The 20,684-nt window shown below is 47.9% G+C and overlaps 1 protein-coding gene across 1 annotated transcript in view; it reads right to left on the bottom strand.

Moving 5' to 3' along the window:
• TMEM132B (transmembrane protein 132B) overlaps window positions 1–20,684 on the bottom strand; it is a 212,602-nt gene that overhangs the window by 163,424 nt on the left and 28,494 nt on the right. The window lies entirely within an intron of this gene.

The raw sequence follows: 20,684 nt of genomic DNA, 5'->3' as shown, positions 1-20,684 counted from the left end.
GAAGAGTGGCAGTCAACGGCTTTCCTTTGAAAACTAAGTGTCCTGTTATTTTTACAAGCTCCCTGAAGAAGGAGCCCCAGCATTCTGTGTTAATTTTCTGTTGAATCAGTGTGTTGGGAACCAGATCACTTTCTGCTTCAGGGGCCCCGTGGGATGGAAAGGAGACAGACGTGTCTGGACAGGAGTGGCTGGAATCTGTGGGCCCATTCCTCACCTGGAGATGGGGAAGGGTCCCCACAAGGTGAGAGGGGCATGAGAGGCTGTGGGGGCTGTGCAAGCCCAAGGAGTTGCCCCATCCAGGGGACAGAGGAGGAGGCGCTGCAGTGACCACACTATGAGGAGGAGACAGTGGGAGCACGCAAACCTCAGGAGAAAAATAAGCCCGGCATCCAGGCCAGATAACACGGCCAGGCAGTGTCTGGTACAGTGTTTGCAGAACTCTGTTCCCCAAGGAGGAATCCAGGGACCCGGTTCTTCAGCCATTGAGAAAAGGCCAAGGAGGGCTCACAGCCTGGGTTGTCTTCATCTGCTCCCTGCTCCTAAAATGATCCTCGCATTACTGCTAACCAGAGGATATCTCCTCGGTAACAGTGGAGATTGCATGGGCAGTGCCCCAGTTCTCCAAGAGCAGCCTTGGGACTTGCCCTGACGCTGTGGACGTGTCTGGAGAACAATCAGGAGGAAGGTAGGGCCGTGGAGAGCCCCACTGCTCGCTGCACCTTAACTAGACGTATGTAACACCAAAAGGATGTGCTTGGACTTCCGAGGGTCAGCAAGTGCTCGGTGCCTGACCCCTCTGCTTCCCAGAGGCCTGTGCAGCAATGAGAAATGCCCAGTGGGGCTCTGGGCACCCTTTTCCACAGATATAGCAAAAGGAATGCATGATGCAGAAAATTCATATCTGCAGGAGTTAGTGGAGTGTCAACAAAGACAGATCCATTAAGACAAACATCCCACCACCACCAAGAACTTAGAAGCAAAGATTCCCTCCAAGAGGTTAATTAATCAAATCCACACATAACGGCAAGGTCGAAGACACCAGTAAGAACAGGTGAACAAAAATGAAAGAACAACCTGCAGAATGAGAGAAAATAGCTACAAATCATATACCTGATAAAAGTGTAGTACCCAGAATATATAAAGAGCTCTTGCAACTCAACAACAAAAGGACAAATAACCCAATTTAAAGGAAGGCAAAGATCTTGAGTAGACATTTCTCCAAAGAAGATATACATGGCCAACAAGGATAGGAAGGGATGTTCAGCATAATTAGTCAATAGGGAAATGCAAACCAAAACCACAATGAGATCCCACCTCACACTCACAAGGACAGCTATAATCACAAAAAGGGAAAATAACAGCATTGGAAATGATGTGGAGAAACTGGAACCCTTGTGCACTGTTGGTGGGAATGTAAAATGGCGAAGCCTCTGTGGAAAACAGTTTGGCGGTTGCTCAAAAAGCGAAACATAGAATTACCATATGATCCAGCAATTCCACTCGTAGGTGTAGACCCAAAAGAACTGAAAACAGATGCTCAAATACTTACCCATGTGTGCTCACAGCAGCACTATTTACGATAGCTAAAAGATGGAAACCCAAATGGCCATCATTTGAAGAATGGATAAATAAAATCTGGTATATACGTATCACGGTATATTACTCAGCCATAAAAAGGAATGAAGTTCTGATCCACCTTACAATGTGGATGAACCTTGAAAACGTTATTCTAGGTGAAAGAAGCCAGTCACAAAAGGCCACATAATGTACGATTCCATTTATATAAAACACCCAGAGTAGGTGAATCCACAGGGAGAGATGCATACTGGTGGTTGCTGGGGGCTGGTGGGTAGGAATGGGGAGAGACTGCTTAACTAATGGGTGTGGGGTTTCCATGTAGACGATGAAAGTTCTCTGGAACTACTGGGGCAGGGTTTGCACAACACTGTCGCTTTACTAAATGCTCCTGAATTGCTCATTTGGCAATGGTTAATTTTATGTTATATGAATTTTGCCTCCATAAAAAAAGAAAACAAAACAAAAAAAACAGGTGAATAGCCCCTCCCAGGAGTGGTTAAAACTTAAAGAGGATTTATCAAAATCAAAACACCATTAAGACTCAAAGAAGAGAACCTCTAAAGGCAGAATTTCAAGCAGCAGGAGACAGAGTTCTGGACTCGAGGGCTGTCCTAAAGCCCCGATTTTGCTGCCTACCATAAGGAAGCCCGGGGAGGAATGAGGTGTATTCCCCTTCCTATAGGTCTTTGCACAGACGCTAAGACACTCGCCCGCTAGCTCTTGCATAAGGGCTAGGATTTCCTGAGAAACCCCTGCAATTCAGCAGTTCCCTCTGGAGACTCTGATGCCATTCTTCGCCCTGACTTGATCACTCTTCCTGCTGAATTCTGGTGACTAAATGTGCCACCTCCTCAAAGCCTTCTTTCTCGCCATCATGATGTTCCAGGAATTAATTTATGTGAACCACGAATAGAGGCATCCTGTTCTGTCCCTACTTTCAGCCACTCCGTCTTGCTGCCAAAGGGGCAATTGGAGGGAATGTTCCAGAACTCGTGTCTCCATAAGCAGAGTCCTCCCGCTGTCGATGGCGACTCCTCATTTCTGTCAGTACTTGCTATTTTAACAACCTATAATGCTCTTTTACATGCACGCGACAGCTCACAGAGTTCTTTCAAGCAGCCCCATGGTCAGAGTTACGACTATTGTTCTCAATGTCCAGAAGAACAAACTGTGGCCCTCCCACCCCCGGAGTGAGTAACCAGCTGGAGGTCACAGAGCTGGTCCACGGCGGAGCCAGGATTAGAAACCAGATCCCCTCAGTCCAAATCCCGCTCCCCTCCCTCCCGCTCTGCCACACACACAGGGTTTCTTTCACGACCCACACTTGCACCGTTTACTGCCTGACAGACGTCCCAGTGCTTAAGCCTGGTGACTACAACGTGTTGCATTTTCAGCTCCTAACTGAGCCCTAATGGCCAGCTCTCTCCCCTTCTGTCTTGGAGGTACCCATACGGCACGTGCACTGAGGATCTCCTTCCAGGTTTTTGTCTACTACTATTTCTTTCATTCCGATCCAGAAACAAGGCACGGATCCCGTTGTCCTCAGAGGCCTCGTCCCTCAGCGTCAATTGATTCGTGTGATGCGATGCACAGTGCCTCCCCCACCGTCCTCCTCTGCTGTCTTTTCTGTTGTTCCCGACAGGCCACTGCAACAGGTGAATTGTCCCCAGGAGTCTGAGAAGCAGACGTCCAGCCAGGGGTGACAGCTGAAGTATTTCACAAAGTATTTAACAGCAGGGACAGAGCCCATGTGCTCCGTGTGTGTTAATGTGTGTACTTACTGGTCCTAAAGAGGTCCAGGGGGTCCCGGGGGAGAGCGGGAGGCAGACCCAGGACAGTGACCGTTAACTAACACATGGCAACATTTTCAATATTTTAGCCACCAGCAGGGTCACACCAGTGCCTGCGGGTGCTGCATCAGGCTGCTCCACCTGAGGGAAGTCACTGCACTTGAAAGAGGCAGGGGACAGAGCCAGGTGGCCTCCCAGGGGTTTTCTCAGAGGAGCTTATTGGTCCCATGACACCCTGAATGCTTTCCTACGTGCCGCTGAGCTCTCGAGACAGCATCCAACTCCCCGCCCCCCCCGCCTTTTCCTGGGCGTCTGGAGCCCAGATGACAGCTCATCCCAGTGACCCTCCACTTGCTCTCCTTCCCAGGGGAGCCAGCCACCAATTACCCTCCAGGTTTGGCCAGCTGGGCATGTCCGTTTTCTCCCCTGAAGCGTCACTGGCTCTCAATTTCCGCTCCCATCCACCACCCTTCTGTCCACACCCAAGCACTCTGCTTGGCATTAGGGCTCAGGACACAGTTACTTTTTCCCCTATCCCCACCCTCCTCCCAACCCACCTAGGAGCACTGTGACCCCTCCCTGATGCCCTCATGCCTCCCTGCAGCACAGGTCTCCTCTGGTTCCAGTAGCTCCCCAGAGGTGTAGCAAAGACAGACCTGAGCCCAGGACCCTGCTGCAACGGCTATCGGGAACACAAGGGGATACAGAAACTTCCATGTGGTTAATTTCCAGGCAAAGAGGAAGTCTCCCAAAACCAAATAATTACCTTGCCCCCACTCTAGGCATTCTAGGGCCCAGCTTCTGCCCAAAAGTGGACTTTCCAGCTGCAAAAGTCCCTTCAAGAACCACAATAAAGACAAAGGGCCAGCCTGGTGGCACAGTGGTTGGGTTCACATGCTCTGCCTGAGTGGCCCAGGGTTCATGGGTTCAGATCCCAGGTGCAGACCTACACACCGCTCATCAAGTCATGCTGTGGTGGCATCCCATATACAAAATAGAGGAAGATTGGCAACAGATGTCAGCTCAGGGCTAATCTTCCTCACACACACACAAAGAAAACCCACAATGAAGATAAGCTATGTGCTGTTTCACATAAGCTAAGGAGAGGAACTGTGAGCACAAAAGCCACAAATTATCTCCATAAGGGCTGAAGCCACAACATGACAGACATACTCCAAGGAGTGTTTGTCTTAACTTTTCAATTACTCTTACTAATTATCATATCATTACTACTATTAACAATCCACTCGAGCAAATCTCCGTGGACACTACAACAATCAAACGGGCATTTACCCATCAGAATGGCTAAAATGACAAGGCAGGAAATAGCAAGGGTTGGCATGGATGTGGAGTAATGGGGCGCTGTATGCATGACTGCAACGGGTGTAATTTGGTTCAGTCTCTTTGGGACACTGTTTGGTGACGTCTGCTAAACCTGAACTGAGCAGATCCAACAGCCCAGCACCTCTGCTCCCAGGCATCCACCACACAGAAACGCATGCACGTGTCTTCAAAGGACGTGCAGGAGAAAGCTCACGGCAGCACCGTTGTATTGAGCCCCAAATGGAAACAGCCTAAGTTTCTCATCAACACAGAACTGATACAGCACAGAGTCACCCAATGGAGGAAGATACGGCAATGACAGAATGAGCAGGCGACCACCACAAAAACAACGTGGACAAACCTCCAAACAATGTTGAGTGAAAGAAGCCAGATACCAAAAAGCACACACTGTCTAACCCCACTTCTAGAAAGTCTGAAACAGCAACCCGATCTACGAGGCTGAAGTCAGCAGTGTGGTCACTCCTTGGGGGAAGACAGTAACTGGACGGGGGTCCCCAGGGGGCTTCTGGGGTGTCAGAAACGTTCTGTTTCTTCTTCTGGGTGCTGGTTACGTGGTGGGTCGTGAGAATGCACCAGGCTGTGCTCACTTACGTGGACTTTTCTGTCCATGTTATAGTTCAGTATAAAGTTCAAGACAAAGAAGCTGACCTCATGTTGGGAACAGGGATGCAAGTCGCAGCCAGGGGGACACGACCACCGGATGTGATTTCTCCACTCTCCAAGCTCAGTGGGAGTTCTCAAGATGAGTGAGACCACCCCCGCCTGGACACACACAGGGGCTTCTCCCCCAAACCTCCACCACCTCTTGAGGTGTCCGGGGCCCCACCCTTGTTCTGAGGGGCACAGCGTGACCTGAAACTCTGACCCTGTCCATGATGGGGAAGGGTCTTAGGGTCAGATGAGCATCCCTCCTGGCTGGACCAGGGCAGGTGACATTCCAGCTGCTGTAGATAAGCAACGAGAAAGATATCCAGACTCCAGGCCACCCTCCACCTGGCAGGGACCAGAGACAGGGCAGACCCACCGCTTCTCCCTCTCACTCCCATGTCTTTCCAGCAGCCACCGCCCAGCGGGCACAAGAGAGCTTGCTCTGCAGGCACACCTGAGTCTGATACTTGGACCGTCCACTTCAGAACCAAATACTTAGCTCTTGGCAGGGAATTTGACTTGTTTGGTTGTCTACACAGTGGATGTGCAGTAAAGGATTAACCTTTCCCCAAGAGAGGTTTGGTCTCAGCTCTTGGGAGCTGACCTCTAAGCGCTTGGAGTGTCCTGCAGGATGAGAGTGTCTGTGTTTACCTGGGATCTTTGGGCCATACCACATCATCTATGCTAACAATGGGATTACAGTAGGGAGCCTTGGACCACATGGTATCAACTTGACCTCTGGAGGGACTAGAGACTAAGATCAGCCAAGTGAGTGGTCAGCCGTGACTATGTGACCAAGCCCCAGCAAAACTCTGCACGCCAAGGCTCAGGTGAGCATCCCTGGTTGGCGACGCTCTGTGCACCTTGTCACACCTCAATTCTGGGGGAAGTCAGCACTGATCACACGACTCCACTGGGAGAGAACAGCGGTAGCTCGCCCCTGGACCTCTGCTGGATCCACTGTGTGCCTCCTCCTTGGCCAGTCTTCCTCTGTATCTTTTCACTGTGATACAGTATCTGTGAGGGTAACAGCTTTGCTGAGTTCTGTGGGTTCTTTCAGTGAATTCTTGAATCTGAGAGTGGTCTTGGGGACCCCCAAACTTGCAGAAGTGAGGTCAGAAGTGAGGGTGGGCTTGAAGACTCCTTAACTTGGCTGTGGGTAAGTCAAGTCTTTCACTGTCTGCTTGGGAAGGCATCCAATTAGAACTCTGAATCGTCAATGCCCTGACATACTTTTCTACCACTTTTTATCTACCTAGCCCTCTAACATTTCAGGGGAATTTCTTGAGTTCCAAGGGCTGTACATGAAGCACCCACAAATATAAAGAGGAACAAGGCTCCTTCCAGACCAGTGAGTCCCCAATGGTTTTGGCCACAGACCAAGACCATGGCCCACCTGCTCACAGTACCCATTGTACTGTGAAGAAAGAACTGATTAACAAAGGCCAAAATGTCTTGGGCACCTTCCACGTGCCCAGCACTGTCCAATGCCTTTCATTATTATAATTCACGTGTAACCTCCATACCACCCCGTGGGGTAGGTATTCATTCGGCTCCCATTCTCACATGAGGAACCTAAGCGGTCACTAGACAGGCAAACTGTGTGGGCGTGGCCAGGGGAGGGATATTTTGTATTCTGCTTTAACCACAGGAGATAAAGAAGATTCATATTCAGACAGCAAAAGATACATATAGTCTGGCTATTGGAAATTCACTAGCCAAAATATTTAGATGAGCACGTCTACTAATGTTAGAGTGACCCCACAATCTGCCACAAGAAAGGTGCTCTTGAGGAAACTGAACCAAGGATCATGCAAAAGCAAGACAGGCCACAACTTGAAGCCACGACCATCTGAAGACAGTAGTGGTGACGCCCTGATAATAACCTTCCTATCCAAACCCCGACGGCCGCTTGGCGCCGGAAGCTGTGTGCACCCAGGCGCAGCTCAGAAATATTTGTGGAATCATAACAGCTAAGATTTACTGACGCCACACCCATGGGCCAGCCGCTCCCAAGAGCCCTACATAAATTCTCTCTCTCTTTACCTGTATGAACACACTTCATCCTCTTACCAATGCTATGAGTGGGTGTCATTACCCCACTCATTTGCTAATGAGAAATCTGTGGCACCAAGAGATTAAGGAACAAGACCAAAATCAGAAGCTGAGTCCACTGTGGAGGCAGGATCCCTGATTCTGATCCCCGAGGCTGCCCCTCTGGCTGCTGCACCTGGTGTTTGCTCCAGGCTGCCCAGGGCCAGCCCCACCGCTCACCCTGTCTGGAATGCTGAGGCTCCTCCTCTCTCCAAGGAGGGAAAAAATAAGGGGGGCTATAGTAGGTTGAATAGTGTCCCCCAAACATTCATGTCCACCCAGAACCTCAGGATGTGACCTTTTCTGGAAATAGGGTCTTCACTGATGTGATTAGTTAACGCCATCCCTGGAGTAAGAATGAAGTTAATCCCGTCTGAACCCTGTGGGGGGAACTAGCAATGGGCCGCTCCCAAAAGGAAATCCAAGATACAACAGAAGAAATGAATGCTGGATATCGCAAACACAAGCCTAAAGCCAAGTTATTGAGGTTCTGCCTCTCTCCTAAATGCAAGTTATAAAATTCTTCCTAAATTCCAGTTCTTAGTCCAAATCCTTCTTAATTTTAGGTTATATTTGTTAGAACAATTTAAGCCCGGAAAAATCCATGTCTTGAATATTCATTAACTTTGATTTAGAGAAATATTTTTAGGCTTGGTGATATTCTTAACACTTGTTATTTAAAAACTACAGTATCTAAAACCAAGTGAAAAAGATTAATGGTCCCAGCCAGCATTGTAGCGAGCTTGAGGGATTTGGGGGCTGATCAAGGAAAAGGATGTGACCACAAGGTGGCAGTAGCACACAACAAGCTTTATCTGGGCAACAATTGGACAGATTTGCATGTTGCAGGAGTCCCTCGTGGCATAAGACCTTCCCTCAATATGGCAGGAGGGGACACCAGCCAGAAGGGCAGGAAGGCAAGGGAGCCCCAGGGGAGAGGAGGATCAGCGAGGGGATTATGTGTCTAGATGATGGCACTAAGCAGCACAGTGGGAAGTCTCCCAGTCAGAGCTCCAAAGGGCAGCTGTGGCTCGAAGTCTCCTAGCTACAGGGTCCATGGCTAACAGATGTTGGGTGCAGTTCTGCAGGGTATGCAAAGCAGGCAGGCTCGAAATGGATAAAAATGTGCTTATTTGGGATGTATTTAAAAGAATTAGATGTGTAAAAATGTTAGTTTGGTGTTGGCACGCTTTTGAGCTAACAGGTCCTCTATGCTGGAAGACATAAAGGGGCCAATATACAAGGACAACCTTTGGCTCATTTCTGGAACAATTGCTTTCTGACATTCACAAAACCTTACATTTAGATTACCATAGGGTCTTCATTATACAAATATTTGTTATCTGAATTCTTGAAGTTACAGGATTACACAGAGAAGGATAAATTGGCAGAACAAGAAACTATTTGTTGATGAACTGATCCTTTGGAAAATCACTTCCCCACTCCCACTCAGCGCTTGGATGACGCAGCATCTGTCCCCACTCACCACTCCAGCATCTCTGCTGTTTGGGTTGGTCAGGTTCTGCTGATTGTCAGCTACATATACGATGCAAATGCAATGCAAATCTACTGCAAAGCGAAACTGCAAATCTTGTAAAACTGGAGGATTGACAAATGCCAGGAAAGCTCCTGAGAAACAGAACCCAGTGGGGGTCTACAGCCACCCCTGGAGAGACATTGACAAATGCTGACATTGACAAATGAACAGGAGAAAATCAACAAGGAGGACAGGGGCTTCAAAAGAGAGCAGTCTGAACAGCAAAGTACAGTGACGCTCTTGGGGAAACCGGGGAAGCCCTCAAATATTTCTGCTAAATTCATCCTTTTTGGGATCCTACTGGCATTGTCATGTGAAATGAAAAATGCAATATTGAGCAGTTATATAAAATTGTAGGAAAATAACAAATATTCAACGGGCAGTGCATGCTTTGCTCTGAGTGGCACAGAGTGGGAATCACTGAGCCTAAATTTGGTTTACTATGAGATAAAACAAACTTGTTGTCATAATCTTTATTTCATTTCTCAAGGAAGAAAAAATATCCCAATCAAGTTTCCCTTTTCTCATTATTTTCTATGAGATTTTACGTTCCCATTTTCAGTGGATTCATTTATTTGGCCAAATATTCTTGGATTAAAGAAAAACTTCCCATAATACCCTTGTAGCTTTGAATGGCAATGTTAAATGCATATTTTACGTGTGTGAAAATACGCTAATGTTCTGTGTTGGGGAACTGGCTTCCTCATGGTTCCTAAAACAGCACGTGCCTTCCTGCCTCTACACCTTTGCACCTGCTGTTCCCTCTGCCTGGAAAGCTCTCCCCAGGCACCCACAGGACGCGTTCCCTAATCTCCTTCAGGTTTGGGTAAATGTCACCTTCTCCATGAGCCTCTCCTAGGCCACCCGATCTAAAACAGAACATGCACTTCCCTTCCCTTGTCTGTTATCTGTCCCCCCACTGGACATAAGTGCCAGGAGAGCAGGGAGTTCTCTGTGTTGTTTCCTGCTTTATCCGTGGTTCTGAGAACCTGCCCGGCAAATGGGAGGCGCTTCATAAACATTGGTAAAATGAAGGGTCTCTGTCTAAGGTGTCGTCTGTCTCTAGATGCTCCATAAATATCAGACTTTGAGGGCTGAAGATGTCCAGTAAGAGAAAAAAGCTGCCAGAGGCAGGGGCAGGAGTGAAGGCGTTGGAATCCTATGGACCAGAGGTTCTTGAGCTTTCGAGCACATCAGATCACCTGTGCAGCTGGTCACAGCCATCCGGACCCAGCCTCCAGAGATGGTGATTCACCAGGTCTGGGCAGGACAAGACAGTGCTGTGTCCTTAAACAAGCTGCCACTCTGATGCAGGTGGGCCCCAGAACACCCTTCGGATCACAGTGTTTGGGATGCATTTCAGACAATCACATTCTTTCAAGGAGAGTAATGTCGGGAACATCTGGTGTTTGAGGCACTTTCTGAGATAAGCCAGCCCTGGGCGCTGCAGCACTTCAGGGTGTGAGTCAGGAAGACTATAAAGATACGTCTCATTTGGATTCTCCCAGCAAACCCCTTTCTCTATGATAAATTAACCAGAGAGAGATGCATGCATCTCCCACCAGGCACCTGGAGGCTGACAAAGTCAGGCTGTGCTGAGAGCTCATTTCAGACCATGATTTAAACTTGAGAAGATTACAGGGCGGGGAGAGAGTCTGGGAGAGGAGCCCGCCGAGCTGGACCCGCCCAGATGACCACAGGGCAGGGGGGCTCCCTCCCGTCCAGGTGGCTGAAAACCTGGACACTGAGGATAGACACTGTTGGTCTCTGAGTCCAAAAGAGAACAGGAGCCATCTTGAAGGACAGACAGACAACCTGTGCTGGAAAAGCACATAGTCCACGAGAGTGGAGTGTTGGGGCACAGGAATTGCAGCTCTGAGAATAGGGATGTGCAAAGAGGGATCTTGATGCAAGTGAGAACTTCCCCAGAGCATGCGGGCTCCCGCGGGGCTGCCTCCCCTCTTGTCTCACTGCTTAATTTAATCTTTCACTAAGAAAGTCAAATATTAAGCAAACAATATGTACAGCTTTTGACAAATCAGAAATTTAACACTTTTACAAGCAAAAGAATGGTTTTAATCATCTCAGTGTTTCTACCACAACAGGCACCTTGATTTTGTGGTCTTGTTTGTTTGTTTTTACCTCCTGGAGACAGCTAGGTAAGCAGCAAGGTCGACTTGCAAAGCAATGGGGTCCATGGAAGCAAGAGAGAAGGATAGATAAGAATGAGCTTTGCACCTATTTCTACGGCAATTCTAGAAATTTCTTCTCCACTCCGGCCAAGGCAGCTCTGAGTGTGGAAATGCCAGTAGGTTCGCTTCTGCAGGAAGCTCCATTCATCCTGTGAAGCTGACCTGGTCCTCGACTGCTCACCGTGCCTCAATGAGACTGTCACTGTGTTGTTTCCCCAACCAAACGATGGCTTCTACCGTGCAATCATGTCTTCCCTGACTCCACGGACACTTGGTCAATCTCAAATCACAATGGCTTCCATGGGCCATCTAACGGAGCAAGAGTTCCCCAAAACTTTCTGTTGGGTCTCCCCTACTCTTTGCTACCTGTATTCGTTTCCTAGGGCTGTCATAACAAAGTACCACAAACTGGTGGCTTAAAACAGCAGAAATTTACTGACTCCCAGTTCTGGAGGCCAGAAGTCAAGGTGTCCACACGGTTGACACCTCCTGGAAGCTCTGGGGAGAATCTGTCCCAAGCCTCCTCCAGCTCCTGGTGTGGCCAGCAATCCTTGGTACTCCTCAGCTTGTAGACACATCACTCCAATCTCTGCCTCCCTTGTCACATGATGTTCTAGCTGTGTGTGTCTCAGCGTGTCCTCTTCTCTTCTTATAAGGACAGCAGTCATTGGATATAGGACCCTCCATAATCCAGTATGATCTCATCTCAACCAATTACATCCACAATGATCCTATTTCCAAATAAGGTCACATTCCAAGGTTCCGGGTGGACATGAATTTGGGGGAGACATTACACCTTCTATACAGGCACAAAGACAAGAAAAAAAAGGCAGAAAAGACAAGGGTGAGAAAAGGGAATGGCAAAGGTTCAGTTTGTTGATGCGCCGGGTGCCTGAGGGGAGAACAGAGGCCCGGGGACCACAGGAGGTGACCCTAGAGAGGACACAGGCTGAAACCCCAGCTGAGGGGCAGACTCGCTCGCCTCATCAGAGAGGAGTGACTCATCCATCCAATAGGTATTTACTGAGCACCCATGTTGCGCTAAGACCTCTTTTGGAAGCTGGACACACAGCAATGAGGAAAGTCCCTATTCCCAGAGAGTTCCCTTCAAGCAGGGAGAGACGGCAATAATCAAAGGAATAAAATATACTGAGTAGTTACTACAATTCTGCACTACACAACAAGGGAGCTCTGGGACAGATATTTTGTCCCTAAGATTAAGCTCAAAAGGGAAATATGAATAAGAAATTGATGGTCCTCCATTTCCTGGAAGACATGTAAAGTTAATTGTCCTTTGATTATATTGAGGACATTTTAAGAATGATGACCTGACGACTGGATACCCTGAAACGTGCACGATTTCCAGTGCACCACCCGAACTGTCTTCTATTGACATCACTTCAGCAGAAGCAGCAAGAATGGTCCACAGGAATCCAGGACACCTCTCATATAGCCCATCCTACACTCTCTCTCTCTCCCTCTCTCTCTCTCTCTCCCTTCTTCATACTTCCCACAGCATTAAGATAAGCAATTCTAAAACTCTGCCTTGGCCCCAGACATCCAAAACTAACAAAAAATGAGTGGATCCAGCCTGGAGCATGTCTTACTTAGCCACTTATCTGGTGTTGGTTCATACCATGTATGGCAGATAAACCCTAGGGTGGTCCACTATGACCGCCGACTCCTAGTGATAATACCTTTGTTTAGTCCTTTCCCCTTGAGTGTGGGTAGAACCTGTGACTTGCTTCTAACCAATAGATGTGGTAAAAATGATGGAATGTCACTCCATGGTTACATTACATTTTATAAGACTTGCTAGCAGACTGACTCTAGAGACCACCTCTCCCTGGTGTCTTTGAAGAAGTAAGCAGCCATGTTGGGAGACCCATGTGGCAAGGGCTGGAGGTGGCCTCTAGGAGCTCAGAGAAGCCTCCAGACAACAGCTAGTAAAAATCCAGGGCCCTCAGTCCCAAAATAGCAAGAAAATAAGCTCTGCCAACAACACGAGTGAGTTTGGAAGCAGATTCTTCCCCAGTCGAGTCTCCAGATGAGAATGCAGCCAACACCTCGACTGCAGCCTGGTGAGATCCTGAGCAGAGGACCCAGCTAGGCTGTGCCTGGAGTCCTGACCCACAGAAACTGTGAGATAATAAATGAGTGTTGTTTTAACCCTGCATGTTTGTGGTAATATTATTATGCAGCAGTAGAGAACAACTACACCATGTTTTAAAACTTCTGATTTGGTAGCCAACACTTAAGCATCAGTCAATTTCACACAAAAATCCAGATTCCTGATCTCTCATGAAAGACCAACAGATAGGACCACCCTGGGCTCACCATCCTGCCCGTTAATAACTGGCCTAAGCTGAGCAGCAGCTGCACCCCAGCCAGGGCTGTGGTCTCCAGTTCCCCACAGCCCCCACCACCCCCTACTGCCTCCCTGACACTGAGGCTGAGGGTCTGTTGCCACTAATTATTACGTTTGCTCTATGGTTTTTCTCTGAGTTGAGTCAGGAGGAGATGGGAGGACTTCTCGTGTCCACATCTGTGCCAACTCTTTTCTCATATCCAGTCTTCTTTGGTCATTTATGTTACCAGCCTGGTCAGTGTAGACCAGCCCCTCTCAGTCGGTGCAACAGCACCCCCTAGAGGGCATGTGGAAAGAAGTAGGGTAACTGGGGCTGCCCAATGTCTGGAGGCAGGGGGTACTGCCGGCACTTAAAGGATTAGGGCCAGGATGCTAAATGCCCTGCAGTTCACAGAACAGTCTTGCCCCACTCCAAACGCCAATAGTCCCCCCACTGAGAAACACCGCCGACAACTGGTTTTTCTCCAGCTTCTGTCTAGGTAATGCCCCCCCCACCTACCCCCAAAACAAGTGCCTGTGACATCTTTCCCCAGGGAACTAGACCCCAGGCAGAGCTGCAGACACCCCCTAGCCACTCTGCCCTTGTCCCTATGCAGAGTGCATGCTCAGTTTTCAGTGCTGGTGAACACAACAGGAAGCAACTTCCCTACAAATTCTGGTTGTTCTGTGTCATGCTCACGAAGCCAATACCTGTCTCAGTTTCAAGCCCATAACTGTCCCACCATTGGGAACGTCAGCTGTTCATCTGGTTCACTTCTTTGCAGAGACCCCGTGTCGGCTCCCATCACGAGCATCAGTCCACCTCAGGTCACAGTTAAACATCTGACCTGACAAAAGCTCCCCCAACCCAGAAAGCTCTCTCCTCCGTGACTCCCAAACATTGCCCCCAATCGTCATGCCCCAGAGAGTAAAGTTAATGACGGTGTGTGCCTCTCTGACAGCAAAACTGTACAATACACAGACACACAGACACACACACACACACACACACACTGTGGGCAGCACTTGGCAAGGGGCAGGGAAGTTGATATTTTCTCAGGGCCCAATAAACGGGTTCTCATGATTCAATTAGTAAGGCAATATTGTTCTACAGGAACCTAGGATTAGTAAGTGCAGAGCAATTAAGAACCAGAAATGCTTTTGAAATGAAAGGGATTTGGAAAGCAGACACAGTCGCAGTGCTTTAGGATACAATTCGATTGAGGAGTATTTGATTTAATTTAAGGTCTGTTCACCGAGTATCTTTTACATGTCAGGCATTAACCACCTACTATGTGCAGCAGAAATAGGCAGTCCTAGGAGACAGACAGCAGAATAGTGAAGTTAAGACCACAGACTTTGAAGCTACACTTCTGGATTAAAACCTGGACTCCAGCTATGTGACCCTGGAACAATCACTTAACCTCTTTGTGCCTCCATTCTTCTCATCTGTAAAATGGGACTATTAATAATAGTGCCTACCTCACAGTGTCCTTGCAAGGATTAAATGGAGACGGTATATACAAAATGCTTAGAACAGAGTGTGGCATATAAGGACTATACAGCGTTCGCTATGCCAGTGGTGGTGACAGGAGTGCCAGGCTCTGTCCCCTTCATTAACCAGCCCAGCCCTAAATGCTGACATTCCCAAGAAGCATCGCTTGGTCCTAAAACACTGCAGGGACACACTGAGAAGTGCAGGAAAGCTGCTGAGAGTCGTCCAACAAGCCCCCAACCCTGGTCGTCTCACCCACAGAAGACCAGGTGGACCAGGGGAGTCTGCCCAGCATCCTGCCCCTCCCCTGATGCAGCACCTGGACTTCCCATCGGGAGCCACCGATGCTCAGTCCAGGTGGTTCAGGTTGAGCTGACTCCACCCTCGGTTTAGGGATTGGTATGTGTGTGGCCGATCAAAGCACTGTGTCCTCCTGGACAGAGTGATTGGTCCAAGAAAGAACCATGTGACTCAACCAAACCAATCAGAATGTCCCATCCCTGGCCACAGTTGATTGGCTCACAAATAGACATGTGACCCAGGATTTGTCAAGGAGAGCTGAGCCCAGCCCTCTTTTCATTAAGCAATCAGTTTTCAAGAGTCCACCTTCTGCCTGAGAGTGAAACCAATAGATGAAAGCAGAGGTAGTAGGTGGAAGGAGATGCCACACCGCCTGAGCATCTGGATCCAGCCAGACCTGAGGCTGTCCTTGCACTTTTCAGTTACATGAGCCAATAAATTCCCTTTAAGCCACTTTGAGTTGGGTTTCTTCTATTTGCAGTCGAAAGTACACTGACAAAAACAGCCAGGCTCTGACATTTATGCCACTCGGAGGACCAAATGAAACCCTCCCAAAGTTCACAGAGGATACACATATAAAGTTACCCCCCGTAATCCAAGCCCAAGAGAACAGATGGTGGAAGGATGTTCAATATTCCAACCTTCCTTCTGAGCACAGAGAGCAAATATTAAATACAGGGAATCTACAGAAACTATCAGAGAGCCTCTCCCTCCGTCATACCCATCACTTCAGTAATGATTATTAATAGACAAAGCCAAGGTATAAAAAATTCAATTCACAACTCAAATAACTTGACCTTTTATGGAATTAAACTCATTTTCCATCAAACCTGCTATCTATAGAATCTTTGGTGATATAAATTTTCAAATGCCTAGTAAAGAATCATTTCGTCATAGTAATTTAAAGCATTTTGTGAGACGATGGATTTTTTTGTCTTTTCTTCTCCCACTCAGACACAATGAAGGGCGCAGCTGAGGCACTGGACATTTCCCGTCTGTGAAGACAGGGATTCACATCCTCACAGCTGGTTGTCAGGTGAAGTGCCCCAAACCTCCCAGTCCCCAAAAAGCAGTGGACAGAGGAGTTGAGAGCATGTCTTCAGATGCAGATGCCTGGGCTCAAAGCTGAGTTTTGCCACTTTCTACCTGTGTGACCTAACGCTGATTATTTCAGCCTCTTTGGACCTCAGTCTCTTGTCTGTAAAATGGGGAGAACAGAGCCCACTTGGATGGTAGCGTCGAGTTAAATGAGTGAATGTATTTACATCATACAGCATAATGTCTGACCTGGCACACGGCAGGCACCAGATGCACATCCCCTCTTAGGTTCTTCTAACCATGACCAGCCTAATCACCCCCCTGAGAGTAACTGCCAGTTGTTGGGTGAGGTGGAAATCTGATTCCACTTGGCCCCCACCTCCCACTGCCCCGTGGATGGACTCCACGGGTGTGACTCCAATAGGTGTGACTCTCAGTCCACAAACTCAAGAAACAGTATTTTCTAAAATTCAAATTAATTTTGATTCTCAGCCTCATTTGGTGAGGCTGGTTTAAAAAATAAAAACTGAAAGTAATCCTTCCTGAGGCTTTCTGCTCCCTTTCAGGGATAGAGGAGCGGATAGTTCTGGGGTCTGTGTTTGGATGAAGACGGGGAGGGAGCAGCAAGCTACTGGAACCCCCCTCCCTCATCCGCACATGGTGCCCTGAGACATCTGTCATGGCGGCTCCCACGCCCCTCAGGTCCATGGTGGGAGTGGGGGTGGGGGTGTCTCTGCCACTTCTCTGCCAGGCTTGGGGCTAGGAAACCTTCTAGAAGGTTGCCCATGTCCCATCTACTCAGACCCATAGCTGTAAGCTCATGTTTCTCCAGGGACCGGGCAGGTAATATAAAGGTGAGCAGGTGGGCAGGTAGATAATCTGGTGAACTGCTCACTAACACTCACATGCCCCGACCTAAGGGGATGCCCCGTGAGCAACCTCAGCCTTCAACCTACAGAACTAGCCCTCTGGGAACAAGACCTTCATCTGTGCAGTTCTGCCCACCACGCAGTGATGTGACCTGATGTGACTTGGTGACTTCGTCTCCACTGACCCGCAGAAGACCCGCAGCCCGAGGCTGCCCTGTGGGAGGCGTCCTCGGAGGAGCATCTGCTCTCTCCCCACCCCTACAATCCTCCTCCGGGACAATTTTTTTCCATCTACGCAGTCCAGGAACACAAGTTCCCAGGACCACACTTGACACAGTCAACTTGTCAAACACGTACACACAGACATGCTCACGCACACACACACTATTCTTTAGTAAATCCCTGTTTTTGATCCTGAAAAAAATGACTCACTGGTTCAGATGCTAGAGTTGAAAAGGTGGAAGGGTCATTCGTCAGCTGCCCGCTGAGGTGACCGTGTGAGGGACGCACAAAAGACCAAGGAGACCAACCTCCCATTGACACCGCCTTCCTGGCCCCCTCCAGGGGGAACAGCTCGTGCTCTGCATACAGACCGGAGGCTCACCTGCTCTTTAATGAACAAACAAGCGGAGAACCCATTGGGTACCCGCGTTCTGGGGTCCAGTATTTCAGCTGTGTTTGTAAAACAAGTTCCAGCACTACAAACAGAGATTTGGAAAATGAGAAGCAAAAATATTTCTAATCCTCCTTTCAAAAAAGAGACTTCCTATGCAATGGGTCATGAAAAAAAAGGCAATAAGTGTAAAGAGACCAGATTTCTGTCTGGGATACTCAGAGCCATGGAGAACGCAGCCAGAGGGGTTCAGGGCCATCTTCCTCAGGAACGTCTCCCCTGTCCCTCAGACTACTTAACTGTGTGTCATCACTTCAGAAACAGCCTTCAGAGACAGATTTAAAATATTACACATCCAGAGGAATGTAAGACAAAGAAGCCCCAGCTCTTAGCAAGCTGGAGATTTATTTCAAACTTGGCTCACAGCTCCCTGTGTGATATTAGCCAGATCACCGCACTGCTCCATGTGACTCCAAAACAGCCTCCCCACGCTGCGTCCATTCGGTGAACTGTTCTTATGTCTGCAGACGCAAAAAGTCCATCAGATACTGTTGGATCCAGGAAAAAAAAATGCCACCTTTCTGTTCCTCCTAAAAGCCAAGATTGTTCCCTCCTCGGAGGGATTGTTCCTCGGAGGGAACAATCTTGCACTGGCTGCGCACTCTCCAGCTCGCCCGCGGCTCTTTGCTTAGGCCGGCCTCACTTTATTCAGCCTACGCGCTCATTGACGTCCCTTGTTTTGTGTCACAGGCATTTTAAATTGCAAGTAGAGAACAGAAATGCAACAAAAAATGCACTAAACCACTAAGTAAAAAACAAAAATGCAAAAGCAAGCAGAATCTACTGATTTGCTCATCTGCGGTGGGCATTTTTTCATAGCCGGCAACGCTACGAAATGACTTTCAATACACCACTCCCGATTCAAAAGGCATCAGCAGCCCCAGCGCCGACCCGCGGACAGACCACATTTGGCAGGGGCATTTTTCTCCTCACCAGCCAACTGACCTTACCTCCCTCCACTGTGGGCTCTCTGGACTTGGCTCCCTTCAAAATCACCAGGCACTCCAGTACGTGTTTGGTTCAGGAAATACGGGCACCATAAACACCAACACACCCAGGATTTCTCAGTGCCTCCCCTGCTAGAATACAAGCTTCAGGCGATCAGAGAACTACACCCTTCCCCACTACAGAGTTCAAAAACAGAACCCAGAAAATGGAAGATACGCAGATATTTGTTGAGTTAATAAATCAATGAATCTCCAACAAGAGAAATATTATATGACACTGATCTGCCTTGCATGGATTAAACTAAAAATATGATATTAAGATTCTGGCATTCCTTGGAACCTCGCTTAAATCAATTGGTCATATTTCTTTTTGTCGCCAAACCTACTATAAAGTACAGAAAAATCACAATAATAAGGCCATTTTTCCCTGGGAAACTGTAGCTTGAGAGTTACATTAAGTTTGTGTCCAACACAAATTTTAGCAGCATCTGTTCTCATGTGACCTAGAACATTCCGGTTCCCTGTCACTAAAAAGACTCCTTCTGGATGGAAAGTGCAAGGTGCATCGACCACACCAACTAAAGTCCCTCAGGCCACCTCCAAGCCTCCTTGGTGGGATGGGAAACAAACAGCCGTGAAGAGGCTCAGCAGGGCTTCCCGAAGAGACCAGAGACGGGAAGCAAAGAGCCAGGGGCCAGGCCCCTCCACCCTGGACAGCAAGTCTCAAGAAGCCACAAGCAGTCGTTATCCCACCAGATGCTGTCAGGAAGGAACAGATAAACAAAAGACCAAGCTTTCTTCTCGCCAAATTTTAAAATGCTGGCAATTCATTCAATTTTTTAAATGTTCGAAATTAAATGTTAAAGAAATTTTTTTAACTTATAGTGAGCAGTGTTTTCAGGATGTGGGATAGACACCCCATCCCTAAGAGGACATGAGAAAATTTTAGGTGGTATGACAAGGACATCGTATTAAATAATTGTTTAACAAATTGAAGAAGAGAGTTTCTAATTTTTATCAACTGTTTTGATTAAATCTGGTGGAAAGTCGCAGTTGAGTGTTAATGTCTTTAACCACCTCTAACACTTGCAAATCTCCCCTTTAACAGAGAACTAATGAGCCTCAAAATCAAGGCACTTTAGAGCTCCAACTAGATAGCTTGAATGTTATAACACTGGCTTTTGTGTATAATTATTATTACATTTGCCTTCAATTTACGGCAAGTGACACTAGGTTTCCATTTGTAGAAGAGATATAAAGTTTCTGTTGTAGGTAAATTTACTTTAGTAAAAATATGAGCTGATTTAAAGAAAAGTATTAATTGGACAGTAGTACTGCTGATGCGAACACGCGGTAGAAATAGTGAAATCTGATGGGAAGGAGACAGTGCCGACTGTTCAGTCCCGGAGGTCAGGTTTCCCCAGGTGAAATGTGTTTGGGTGATAAACTCACTGCCGTCAGAGCTACACATTTATTTTAATGTGTACCAGAAAAAAATAAAACTGGTAAGTGAAGAGATTGATCTTCTACCCTAAGGGAATGATATAAAATTTTCTTTTAAGATAAGTTTATTGCCAAAAGATCGTGTATCAATTGAAATGAAAATAGTAAGGGTAAAAGACTTGGGGTGGGGTGTGGGTACAGGAACACTGGAACCCTGGGAATGCCATTTCCAGAGACAACGTGGAGCAGCTCCCACAGGCAACCTCACACTCTCCTGCAACCCTGCAGCTGCCCCCCGGGGTCTGTGAGCTGCAAATCAAAGAAGCTTCTCTACCCAAGAGGTGCTCTCCCTGTCCAGCTCAATTCAGCAGAGCAGTGGGTCCCTCGAT

This window comes from Ceratotherium simum, chromosome 35 (genome assembly GCF_057802395.1).
Source record: "Ceratotherium simum simum isolate JZ-2026a chromosome 35, ASM5780239v1, whole genome shotgun sequence".
NCBI lineage: Eukaryota > Metazoa > Chordata > Mammalia > Perissodactyla > Rhinocerotidae > Ceratotherium > Ceratotherium simum.
The sequence above is the reverse complement of the archived record's forward strand: the minus strand, read 5'-3'. Positions and strand labels throughout refer to the sequence as shown.